This window comes from Topomyia yanbarensis, unplaced genomic scaffold, assembly GCF_030247195.1.
Source record: "Topomyia yanbarensis strain Yona2022 unplaced genomic scaffold, ASM3024719v1 HiC_scaffold_5, whole genome shotgun sequence".
Taxonomy (NCBI): domain Eukaryota; kingdom Metazoa; phylum Arthropoda; class Insecta; order Diptera; family Culicidae; genus Topomyia; species Topomyia yanbarensis.
The window spans coordinates 1,021,606-1,035,548 of record NW_026683713.1 but is presented as its reverse complement, the minus strand read 5'-3'; the positions used below and the strand labels follow the sequence as shown (position 1 = coordinate 1,035,548).

Genomic DNA, 13,943 nt, shown 5'->3' with positions numbered 1-13,943 from the left:
AAAAATTCATTTGCCCCACTCCATGGCAGCGTTAGGCGACGATTTGCGAAACTCAACGTTTTTCCATCCTTTTACAAAGTGGAGATAATTCTGACTTCCCTACGGGACAATTCAGATCGTCATTTTTTACAGAATTATGCTTACCTATGAAATCATGATTGGAGATACTCCTTAAACAGTAAAAAACTATCTGGTTAGTCACAGCTGTCGATTGGCGCACTATGTATTTTTTTTTTGCTGTGGTGCGTGTAATCGTGTGCGCAGACGCAAGCCGCTAAACGGTGGTTGATGGGATTGGCGGTCCGAATCGCCCCGTACGCTATTTGGTACAAAAGTTGTGAGCATCTTGAAAATATCTGAGCCCAAACAAAAATCATTCTATAAAATAGGAGCCTTAAGCTTTCCTAAAAAACTGTCGCTTTTTCACTTTTATTTGTTTCTTTAATCACGGTTTTGCCATTATAATAATTTTTGTTTTAAGAATGACAAGAAATGAAGCCCGTCGTAATTGATTTCTAAAAAAAATCAGAATGAGATTCATCTGTCAAAATTAATGTTTCAGAATGGCTCTTCCACAAATACGGCAGTCAGAAAGTTACATTTTTTTTTGAGAAATCGAGAGCGTCTGGATTACCCCCATGGTCTTAAGAACGCCGGGCTCCCCTATAATCTGCACCAAGTAACGCGTTCAACCTTCAACACGATTAACTAGGTATCGCCTTTTTCGAAAAAATGACCTCGCGGCGCGCAACATAATTTAAGTACATACTATTGAGCCAATCGAACTGAAATGTTCATGAGTTGTTTATATTCACAAGTGAAGGGATTTCAATATGAAGCATTTTTATTTATCTTATTGTTAACCCTTGTGAAGGCAAGCTAAAATCCTAACATTAAAGGGCAAGCCGGGCCTCTAAGGCCCGTCTAAATTCAAGCTCCTTTTTTGCCGTTCTCATATAGAAAGGTTATGCAATCGGTCGAAATTTCGACTTTTTAACCGAGACCCGCAGGGCCAAATCTCTTATACCATTCGACTCAGTTCATCGAAATCGTAAAATGTCTGTATGTGTGTGTATGTATGTATGTATGTATGGATGTATGCATGTGGCAAACAATCTCACCGATTTTTCTCTGAGGTAGCTGGACCGATTTGTACAAATTTAGTCTCAAATGAAAGGTGCAGCCTTCCCATCGGTCGCTATTGATTTTTTTTATTGATCCGACTTTTGGTTCTGGAGTTAGGTGTTGAAGAGTACAATCACACAGCAAATTTCCATAGAAACTGATACCACCATGATATCCAAATGATGCAATATATATTAAAATATGTGCAACATTACTTGGCTTTGCATGTCTAGATCATTAATGACCCACCGAGGGTACTTCGACCACATTGGCCAGCTATGGCGGTTCTTGATGCCCCGGAGGAACTTACCAAGTTCCTAAGATAATGTCATACCTATCTCTCAGCGAATTCTTTTCCGATTTTTACAAACTTGGTTTCAAATGAAAGGTACAGCATTCCCATTGGCTGCTGTTGAATTTCTAATTGATCCGACTTCCGGTTCCGGAATTACAGGATGATGAGTACGAACACGCAGTAAATCCCGATTTCAGCGTATAAGGCGATGAATGTAAAAAGCTCAATTTTTTTTCCAAAAGGGTAGTACTCGGAAGATCACGTCGACTGTCGATTGGTTCTAAGCTCCATTTCGTTTGAACACGACCAATAAATGTTTCTGGGTTGCTATCAATTTCTTCTGATGCATAACCGGAGTACATATTCATATTTTTCTACATCAAATTCATCATCGGAAGCAATATCATTCACATCTTCTTCCTCGCTTTGCAAATCAGTTTCGGAATCGTCTGCTGTTGAATTTGCTCAAATTTCTTCCATTACTTCAGATTCTTTGAGACGATTGAAAACATGGGCATATCGTCTTATAGCCATTTCAATTTTTTGTTGTTTTTAGATCCTACAATTTGAATTATTACGAAAACTATAACAGAAAGAATAGACAACAAATAGACAATAACGACAGAGTTAGGTTATGTTGTATCCAAATAATTGTCAAGTAGACCACAGTGAGTGAAATAAAAGTATTTACCCAAAAAAATATGACACACGTCATTATCGTATGGTATTTCTACATTTCTTATAAAAGAAATGTATAGAATTCGCTCAAACTTTCAAGATTTTTTTCTTAAAAGAAAAGGTAAAAAGATAAAATCAATCAAAACATGAAAAAATTCCTGCTAATATGACGATGAACTCATCCAAATGTTTTTTTCAGATAAATATTAATGTATAAAACCCGTGGTATTCCTAGTAGTAGTAGTAGCCTAGTATTGCATGCACACCGGGCCTGCCAGACCCGGCTTGCCTTTTTGTGCATGTAAAAAATTCAAACATAGCTGCGCAAAACTCCATAGATGAAAATTTCACAATTCTTTATTTTTGTTATAGATTTCAAAGCTACTTATCAAAATTTCCATGCCCAAGCTTATACTGCATACACATTTTTTTGTAACTAAAAAATTGTAACGTGCCGGGCCTCTTAGACCCGGTTGCCTTTTTGAGGGTTAAAAAAACCTTTTTTTATCCCAAAGCCCATTTTAGGTAACATCGAAAATTCTTGAAAAATTATTATTTTCGCTAATTCTTCCGAATAACCTGCTATGAACTAACAATTTTTAAATTCCCATTGATTTTAATTGAACAATTTGCAGACTATCATGCTCACCGCAGAAGATGAGAAAAACGGCGTTGTAATCTTATAAGTACTTTAAGATATGCACATGCTTTTTGTAAAACAATAGAGTGTGTTTAGTAAAATTTTGCTTTCTTGATTAGAGAAAATAATGAAAATTTCGAAAATTTTCCATCCTCAACATATAGAACACCTTAATGTAACTTTGTGAATTTGCGTCACAAATAATTTAAAATATAACATAGATTAACGAAAGACAGAACTCTATTAAGAAGATACAGCACAGAAGGAAAACATAAAAAAGACTTTAAACTTGTTTTTTTTCTTCAAATAGTGATTACCTGAAGAAGGCACAATACATCGAACCGAAACGTCCGATAAGTGGATAAACTTTCAGTGCAATAGCACAAGATGACTGCATGTTAAACGAAAAAAAATGAAAACACGTATCAGTCGACCTGAATCTTCAAAACATTCATCTTAAACCCCCCTCCCCCTGATATGAACTTATTTAGCCTAAGGGTGTATGAAGTTCTGAGATACGCATACCAAAAAGTTTTCCCAAAATTCAAAAAAAATGTGTTTTAGATCGACTTCACTTTCGAGTACCCACTTCCCCAGGCACTGCTGATTCAAAAAAGGAAGGAAGGGGGGTTCACGGAAAGGAAGGGACACATAAGCTACAAGGTGCACAGAATGGTCACAGAAGAGGTAAAGAAGAGGCACTGAAAATGTACCAAAAAAGACAGAAATAACACAGATGAGGAACAGAAGAGGCACAGAAGAGGCACAGAAGAGGTAGAGAAGGGGCATAGAAGGCACACAGAAGGGCACAGAAAGGTCCCTGAAGGAGCACCGAATGAACACAGAAAGCGACCAGAAGAGGCACAGAAGGTGCACAGAATGGGGACAGAAGGGGAGTATAAAGGGCACCGAAACGGCACAGAAGGGACACAGAATGGGTACAGAAGAGGTACAGAAGAGGTACAGAAGAGGCACAGAAGGGCCACAGAATGGGCTCAGAAGGGGGCAGAAGGGCACAAAAGGGGGACAAAAAGGGCACAGATGGGGCACTGAAGGGGTACAAAAGGGACACAGAAGGGGAACAGAAGGGTCACAAAAGGGGCACAGAAGGGGAACAGAAAGGGCACTGAAGGGACGCAAAAGAGGCGCAAAAGGGGCACAGAAGGGATGTAGGTGGGGCACAGAAGAGGTACAGAAAAGGTACAGAAGGGGCACAGAAGAGGGGAAGGGCACTGAAAAGGCACTGAGTGGGCACAGAAAGAGGCACAGGAGGGGCACAGAAGGAAGCACAGAAAGGGCACAGAAGGGCCATGGAAGGGTCACAAAAGAGTCGCAGAAACGACTCAGAAAGGCCACATAAGGGGCACAGAAGGGGAATAGAAAGGGCACAGAAGGGGCCCAGAAGGGGCAGAGAGGGGGCACAAAAGGGGCACAGAAGGGGCACAGAAGGGGAACAGAAAGGGCACAAAAGGGACACAAAAGAGGCGCAGAAGGGGTACAAAAGGGACGTAGGTGGAGCACAGAAGAGGTACAGAAAAGGTACAGAAGGGGCACAGAAGAGGGGAAAGGCACTGAAAAAGCGCTGAAGGGGCACAGAAAGAGGCACAGAAAGAAGCACAGAAGGGGCACAGAAGGGCCATGAAAGGGTCGTAGAAGAGTCACAGAAGGGCACAGAATAGGGATATAATGGTACATACGTGGCGTAGAAGGAGCACAGAACGGGATACAGAAAGGGCATAGGAACAGTAGGATACATGCACAGAAGGCCACATAATGGGCACAGAAAGGGAATAGACAAAGTACAGAAAAGGAACAGAAGAGGCACAGAAGTAACACAGAATGGGCACAGAAGGGGAATAGAAAGAGCAACGAAACGGCACAGAAGGAACACAGAAGGGCACAAAGGTGGCCCAGAAGAAGCACAGAAAGGGCCCAGAAGAGGCACAGAAGGTGTACAGAATGGGGACTGAAGAGGAATAGAAAGGGTACCGAAATGGCACAGAAGGGACACAAAATGGCCACAGAAGGGGAACAGAAAGGGTATGGAAGGGGCACAGGTGAGGCACAGAAGGGGCTCAGAAAAGGCATAGAAGGGACATGGGTGGGACACAGAAAGGAACAGGAAGGGTACAGAAATGGCATAGAAAGGGCATAGAAAAGGCACTGAAAGGGCACGGAACACGAAAATGGGAGGCATGCCTCATATGACACGGAAGTTTTCATAACTCAATGAAATCGAACGGCACTTCAGAAAGGACGAGATACGGATGGAGCACGGACGAGGCACGAACAGGTCTTGGACGGTATAAGAACGGGACACTGATGGTAATAGGGTTTTGACAGCTGTTGAACATTGCTCATACAAGGTGATATCTGAGAGCGTAACTTCTTTTTTAACAGGCGTTAAAGGTTTAAAGACGTTAAAATAGCTCTAGAAAGTATACAATGCTACTATAAACGCTTAAAAAGACAAACACACAATTTAAATTACTCAAAACGCTCCGAAATGCCGGAAACGTCTAAAAGATATAAGAAACTTTCTTTTTTATTCCTCGGCTTTTCGGTCATTCAAATCAGAACGGGAAAAGCCGAGGAATAAAAAAACAAAATTAATAAACATTATCCGGTCGTATTTATATACTTAAGATATAAGAGACTAAAAGCGAGATTAAACAAAAAAGGTTCGTAAATATTAAATATTTCAGAGCGGCTAAAAACTAATAAACAAAGCTAGAGAAGGTTCGAAATGGCTTATATTAGCTGGGTTAAGGTTAAAAAATACTAATAAACGCGTGAAAGGCTAAAAATCTCTAGAGTCAACCATTAGAGTGCCCAGAAAAATGATCAATTTTGGAAAACTCTATCGGCCCACTCCTGAGTCGATTTCTAGTCCCACTAGGAGTACTTGCTCCAAATTTGAAGCAAATTGGACAAGTCTAGCTACTGGACCAACGTGCCTGAAGTTTATATGGGATTTTTCGACAATTTACATGGAGAAAATCCACTAACTCGCATTTTCGCCGCTAGGTGGCACTGTATGCATCATACTATCACTGTAAGTGAAAATAAGAAAGATATTTTAATTGCCTACAACTTTGTCGAAGACTACTAGTGCATCCGGCTTTGTTAAAAGAAGTTATTAAACTTTTAACGAAGTGATGTCTGAGTCAGTTTTGCATGGGGCCTAGCAGTGCATGGTTGTTTATCGGTACTCGATTTCCACCAACTATACATTTTTATGAGATAATGGTTAGATATAGCTGAATAGTATATTCAGAAGAAGTGTAGTACATAATACGAGCTATGTTTTTGTTAGAAAATTTTAGTTCCACCTGTGACCGCATAGAGGGCGCCAACACTAACTTTTTATAGAAGAGAGATAGCATATCGAGATGTTCGGAAGATTTTTTTGGAAATGCTTGTTCTATAACTTTGTGGAAGACAACTAATCTCTATCTCTTTCCGGTGAAAAGTTAGTGTTGGCGCCCTCTATGTGGTAAAATGTGGAACTAAAATTTTCTAACCAAAATATGACTCGTATTACTTACTATAAATCTTCTGAACATACTATTGACCTAAACCTAACCATTATTTCACAAAAATGTTTAGTTCGTGCGAATCGAGTACTGATACACAACCGTGCACTGCTAGGCCCCATGCAAAACTGACTCAGACATCACTTCGTTAAAAGTTTAATAACTTCTTTTAACAATGCCGGATTCACTAGCAGTCTTCGACAAAGTTGTAGGCAATTAAATTATCTTTCTTATTTTCACTTACAGTGATAATACGATGCATACAGTGCCACCTAGCGGCAAAAATGCGAGTTAGTGGGTTTTCTCCATGTAAATTGTCGAAAAATCCCATACAAACTTCAGGCACGTTGGTCCGGTAGCTAGACTTATCCGATTTGCTTCAAATATGGAACAAATACTCCTGATGGGACTAGGAATCGACTCAGGTGTGGGCCGATAGGGGTAATTTTTTTCCTGTCACTCTAGTCAACCATATTAAGCTAAAAGACTTAAACTTACTAAAAACATTCAAATAAGTTAAAAAAGAATGTAAAACGCATGTTAAATATGCACAAAATGTAAACATTCGATGGACGAAAATATTGTAAAATATGTTTTTTAAGAGTTTTAAAAGTTGCAGGTAATTCTAAAAAAAACTGGAAATGCCAAAAACCAAAATGTTTGAAATGCCCAACAGTTCTTAAAATTCTTGCATTAGCATTTGATCTCTTCAGGATCTGGTACATCAACAAGCGCCAGTCTGGTGTCTTATTTGAATATCAAATTCTGAAAGCTAAAATAACTCTGAAATTCTGAAAGCTAAAAAGCTCATAACAATTCCTAACATGTAAAGTAGAATACGTAATCTATTAAAAATTTGTAAATTATGTCAAATACGCAATACATGCAAATTACTTTATTAATATAAAATATGTGATAATATATAACATTGACAAAATCGAGATATTTTTTTCTGTTTAATAAACCGAGACTTAAAATATTTTTCTTACGTTCCTAGACTAGTCTTATAACCTTTTCTTATCATTTATACTAACTCTTTATTTTTGTCAATTTTTGAAAACAAAACTTAAGCAGCAGTTTAAAGTAAACCAAATTTTTAACTAGTTTTAAGTTAGTTTAATAATTATTGTAAGAAACCGGTCTACATGTGATTGATGACTTGCAATAAATAAATAGATTATATCTATAACTTAATAAAACTATGGTCGAAGGATTCACTTGAATTTAGCTTGGTTCTTCTACTAGAGACCATCAGATGGATTTTTACGCAAAGTTGGCGAAATCGGCTCAAAAAGCTAATAAAATCGGGTACTTACTGTATAAATGATATATCCACAAAACAAATATAAAAATGTGTAGATGTCAAATTTATGTAAAATATGAGGAGATTGTAAAATAGGTTAAACACACGATATGAGAAAAAGATGTTTATCGTTTAAAAAACGTATAAAGTTTAAAAATAAATGTACAACAATAAACAAAAATTCTTAAATGCTCAAATAGAACTAATTATAAGTGTGCAATATACTCAGACCTAGAGCATTGAAAATTTTCTCGGCAGCATCAACAAGGAAATAAAAATATCTTAAAGGTTTCATGATCCGTTGCATGTCAATCGATTTGGTATTAATATAAAACCCTACCATGCCCGATCAGAATGAAATAACAAGATTATAACAGAACACATTTTTTGTATTATATTGTCTTATAAATTTGGTCTCGTTAGTAGTTAAAATAACAGAAATTTATAACAAGTAACAATACGAGATATAGTTTTGAAATATTTCTGTTATGTGTTTCTGATCGGGTGTCTACGTCAATCCAACTCAGAAAATTGAGTAGTTATTTTCCTTACCCAATTTTAAACCATCCACCAGTTACTGAACAAATCACAAAACCAAAAATTACTCATAAGACATCAACGACGACCCAGGCGACGAACCCCCACGATCCCCAATCTCCCATAAGCGTAGATGTGCACTTGCTATCATCTCACCACCGCGGCAGTTTTTCTCGTCATCTCATTTTCCGACTGTTATCTCTGCGTGCAGCTTCTTTCTCAAAAAAAACACGCGAGCTATACCACTCTCAAACTCTCTCCCAATTTTCGCAACCTCCCCGAGCAGCGAAAACAGACCGGTGGTCCGAAACCATCCCGGGACCCAAACACCCCAAAATTGATAAAACACCCAACCACCGATCGAATCTGTTTCAGTCTTGCCGCAACAGTTCGCAACGTAGGACGTGTATAGTTTCTCATATTCAGGCATCGGTTAGCGCCCAACAAATCTCGCACCGCTCGTTCTCTCTCTCTCGCTCGCTCGCATCGCAGCATCGAGACTTGCCGAAAGATCTCCTAATAAACGCATGTGATGTGCATGTGTGCTACCATCGTTCAGCTCGAATCGCTCGCCTAGCTAGCTAGCTAGTGACGCGGTGTCTGCCTGTTTGCCGTCGCGAGAAGAAGGAACAAAAACTTTCACTACTTTCTCAACGACGACGACGACGACGTCGACCGGTTTTTTGTTGCCTGTGCGCATCCACTCACTCGAAAAAGGAAGAGAGTACCGTCAGCTTTCGGTCAGACTCCCCCGAATTGAAGTGCTCAATCGGTCACCATCCGGATGGCGTGGTGTTGAAAAAAAAGTGTGCAACAGTGTAGTGGTACCCAAAAGTGACTTTGATCAGTGCAAACATTTGAAATCGACCACAACAAACGTCACACAGTGCGCAACCGGTACGGCGGCGGTACGGGTTAAGGGATCCCTCGATCGGAACCTGGCAAGCGGAAGCGGACGGTGAACTCGAAACGAAAAGGTGAACATATTTGGATTGTTTTTTTTTATTTTCTTGTTTTAGTATCTGTTATTGACTGCGTGGCAGACAAATGGAACGAAACGGATTCCTTTTTGGGAGCGTAAGCGCGTGAGTATATGTTAGTGCGATCATCTTTAAATGGGGTTGATCAAGGAAGGAATGGGGGAAGGTGAGTTCAGGTGGTTTGCGTTATCAGCGAAGCGAGAAGCAAAAAATGGCAACCACCGGTTGTGAACTTGGCGCGGTTGACCGACATTTGTGTGAGTTGTTTTCAGTTATTTTTTTTTTTTTGGGAAAAGTGTTTGCATGTGTGCATAGCTGGTTATTACGAATTCAGTCAATTATTGGTTTGCATGATGGTTGTTTCCATTGGAGAGAAAACTGTCAAAAAGAAAAATGGAAAATATGATGTAGAAAATTAGCAGTAGAAAGTTCGGCGGCTCTAATTTGGTGATTTGTTTTGATTCGTGTAATCAAATTGGTGTCGCTTTTGTTTTTGTTTTGAAAGGAGGAAATGCTAAATAATTATGGCAATTTGCAGTCACTTATATTTTCAATTTATTTGTTCGATGTTATTGGGGAAATGTGTAGTTTCTAATTTAACAACTTTATTGCAAAGAAAAAAATTTCTAAATCTTTTTCAAAACAATTTTATTCAGGAACCAGTTTGTTTTTTACACTCTCTGAATAGGAATTGAAATATCAACATTCTAAATTATAATACAAGGTTTCATTTATTGATCAAAATGTCTACAAATTCGAAAGATTATACACACAGTCGAAACTTACTATAGCACGGATGGCACACTTACTCGGCAGTTCATTGTAATTCATCCCAGTCGAATCATCGAAAAGTTCGTCAAAGTCTGATTCCCACTGAAAAAAAAACAAATACATTCACTTCATCCCGAACCTCTTAAAATCAGGGCCATTGACCTCCGGTATTTTGAAGTTTCACTTTTATTGCCATGCGAAATGGCTGAGACGCACAAAAAGGAAACAACAACATGAACAAGTTGGGCCGTCATATTATTGCTGTCCCGTGTCCGTTGTGACGAGTCGATCCTTTTGATCGAGGTTGCTTCAGTGCACAGTGGTCCAGAATGCAAACTCAGCAGGATTTTTAGTTTCTTGTTGTTTGGGAAAGTTGTCCTAGTTTGTGAGCCCCTTCTTTTGGCAAAAACAACAGTTAGGGAAGTTCTAGTTCCACCAAGATCAAACAATTTACTGTTTAATCATTCTAAATAGAATCAGACTACTTTCAGTGAAAATGTAGAACTACTAATTTTAAAAAAGATTGCTGAAGATATGTAAGCTACACAGAAAAAATATTTTGTAATTTTAAATTTATTTTCATGCACATATTTGGAGGAAAAGTATAAATGTAAAAATAAGTTCCACCACGAATACACACAACTTGTCGTGCTTTTTTCAACGATTTTTTTTATAATTTCACACGTTGATTGAAGATTAAAGTTCCATTAGACGGAATACCAATGCACTTTAATGTATTTTTAATCCAATTTAATTTAATCCAATACTGAAAAATAAATTACATCTAATATTACACAAACGAAAGTGTAAAATCACATGCTTTTTGATGCTTCCATTGAGTGAATCGAGTTCAACTTAATTTTCAATCAAATTTTTACTCAAGCTTTGTGTGCTTACATTCGTATTGATTTACATGTCATTTAAATTGCATTATTTGTGGGTGTGTACATCTATCATACTTTTCATTCTTCAAAAAAAAATTTTTTTTGTACCTCACTATCACTGGTCACGATTTGAGGTAAAGTTGACCCAACGATGGCGACTATGATCTATTTTAAAACATCACAGATTTTTTTTAATTCTATTTTTGAAATTATAAGTGTTTATATCCTTTAAACAATAGAAGCTAGAGTACTGATGTATTAGAAGAAATGTTCATCTTCAAAATCTCTGAACAGCCGTGTGGTAACCGGTGGTGGATGAAATCTCTCGCAGTATTTCAGCAAAGAATTGACCCACTGGGTTTCTGTTCCCCATGTCGTAAGAGGCGACTAACAACAGTTGTGCTGTCAAATGGTGAGATAACATCGTACTCACACGTTTCCTGTATCATGCCTTCACGTGATCGAAGACATTTAGTCGTTAGACCGGCGTCGGCTGGGTGCTATCAGCCTTCTGCTGTAGCATCGGAATGAGACTATGCCACCGGTGGTCCTCAAAACCCGAACCGTAACATTTATGCCCCAATCCAAGGTGTGACGCGACCCGTGCCGAGGGATGAATGGCGGGGGGTGGGAGGTAGCATCAACACTTCGAACATCAACCCTACGTAAAACTAGGACTGGGATCCGAAGCGTTGACAAATTCCAAGCAGCGCTCGGAGCCCTTGGGGCACCCGGGTGCACCGCACAGCATTTTTGCCCTTACTCTGTCAAGCGGAGCTCTTACAGGGTTGACTGTCTTACCACAGCTATTCGGGAGAACAAAACAGAAAACACTAAAAACACTGCAAACATGAGTTTGGAGGAGATTGGGCGATGGTGTTGGAAAAGAAGCATTGCGTGGAAAGCAAACTTGGAGAGCTGCTGAATAGAGGTTCATTGGAGAATGATGTGTCCTGCACTTCGTCCATTCTCAACTCTCCAGATAGAGACGAGGATCGGACAGTGGCCAATGAGAACACAGACCAGTCCGGCGGAGCAAACGGTGGGTTGGAGGGCTCCAAGAATAAAACAAGAGAAACAAGAAGAAATCGTCACTTAAGCGGAGCGGCGAAGAAACGCTATGGGTGGGTGCTGAGAAACGGCCACACAACCGCTGAAGCGTTAGAGCTGACAAAAATCCCTATAGAGAAGGCACCAGCCAAGCGACAGCGTTCGACGGACACGGAGTCGCCGAACAATAGTGGGTGCAGGAAAGAACCGCAACCGAAAAAGATCAAAAGTCAAGATCCCAGACAGACAGTAAAAACTGAGCAGCGCCCAACCTTCAACGAAATGGCCAAGTCGCAATCGATGGCGATCGTCCCGGTTGGGTACCCTGCGAATACCCCCAGCCATGAAAGGCTGAATGCCACTCGATGCGCGCTGATCAATAGCGTCATAGAGCAGAGCTCAAACAATACGAGACCCATGTCTAGGTAGTGCAGCTACAAACAAGGGTATCTTGAAATCACCTGTGTAGACAAAGATACAACTAACTGGTTACAGAATGCCACAGCTGCGATTAAGCCCTGCGAAGGCGCTTCATTGGAAGTCGTTGAAGCGTTTCAGATTCCAAAAGAAGCGCTTTACATCGGGTATTTCCCCGACAGCATCGACAAAAGTCCGATGGGAGCATCCTCCGCCTGGTGCAGCATCAGAACAACAATTTCTGCACAGAATGCTGGAGGATCGTGAAGAGAACTACAGTCCTCAAAACGGCAGAGCTCCTGTTGGCGGTAGATGAAGTTGAAGGGGGGCCCGGTCTTCGCCGAACGTGGAAGCTCTCGGCAAGCATGGACTGTAAAAGTTCCTGAGGGTGACCCAGCTACGGAGTACCTCACGACGGACTTCTGATCATAGCAAGCCTGCAGCAACGGTAACGAGTGCATCGGTAGTAGCCCGTCTCACGAGCAATACACAAAAGCACGAACTGAATCGCAAGGAGAGGATCGAAAACACCCTGTAGGCGAAGCTGCGCAAACGGCAAGAGACGAAGAAAATACTGGACCAGAAAATGCCACTGGAACGTCGAACAGCACACAGTCTGTGGCTAGCTATTGGTATAATAAAGAGGACGAAGCATTGGCCCCAAAAATCGACGGTAAAGAAACGCCGAAAAAATGAGCAGTATTGGCTGCATTCAAGTGAATCTCCACCATGCCAAAGGTGCCACAAGCGTCCTTTGCTCGGAGGTTCACCAGAGAGCGACTAGTCATCGCTCTTCTACAGGAGCCGTGGGCAAATAAGCACAAAATCTTTGGTTTAAATTCATCAGCTCATAAGGTAGTATATTGTAACGACCAGCCAACTCCAAGAGCTGCAGTTCTGATAAACGGAGCAATGGCGCTCTCTCCAATTACAGGATTCATTCAACGAGATGTCGTTGCAATAACAGTGGAGGCACCGACGGCTATGGGAAAGCAGGAGATTGTGATCGCATCTACCTACTTCCCTGGCGATGCGGATACAGCACCATCTTATGAAATCGATGCCCTCATAAAGTACTGCAGAATCAAGCCCTTTATCATTGGATGTGATGCCAATGCACATCACACAATATGAGGTAGCACGGATAAAAATACTTGAGGTGAGTACATACTAGAGTACATGTCATCGAATGATGTCAATGTATGCAACAAGAGAGTTGTATCTACACTTATAACCGCAGTTTGGAGCGAAGTACTGGACGTAACATTATGCAGTGCTCAAATAACGGAAAAGATAAAGAGTTGGCACGTTTCTGACGAACCTAGTCAGTCGGATCACAGACACATAATGTTCGCCATAGAAGTCAATCAACTCACAGTGCAAAAACACAGGGAAATAAAAAAAAACAAATTGGAGTGTATTCCGCTCACACCTGAAACAGGCGAAGAGAACGTCTATACCAATACATCTACAACATAATTTTTCCATTCTGGAAATACTCATTTTGTAGATGTTATAAAGAATTTATCTAAACCGGATGTCTCCACTTTGGTTTACAAAATGGCTTCCAACGTCGATTTCCGTCATATACTCGTCAGCCATATTTCCGAAATACCCATATTCTACAGGTTATAGAAAAGTTGTCTAAATCGGAAGCATCCATTTATGGTTGTCAAAATGGCTTCCGACATCGATTTCCATCATGTACTCGTCATTCCGAATCTAAA

At 40.2% G+C, this 13,943-nt stretch overlaps 1 protein-coding gene across 1 annotated transcript in view; it reads left to right on the top strand.

The window, feature by feature from the left end:
• The first annotated feature begins 8,676 nt into the window (after positions 1–8,676).
• Positions 8,677–13,943, top strand: part of LOC131695722 (uncharacterized) — a 137,059-nt gene continuing 131,792 nt past the window's right edge. Inside the window, exon 1 of the mRNA XM_058984218.1 lies at positions 8,677–9,091. The gene's annotated coding sequence lies outside the window, so the exon portion shown is untranslated. The remainder of the gene's footprint in view (positions 9,092–13,943) is intronic.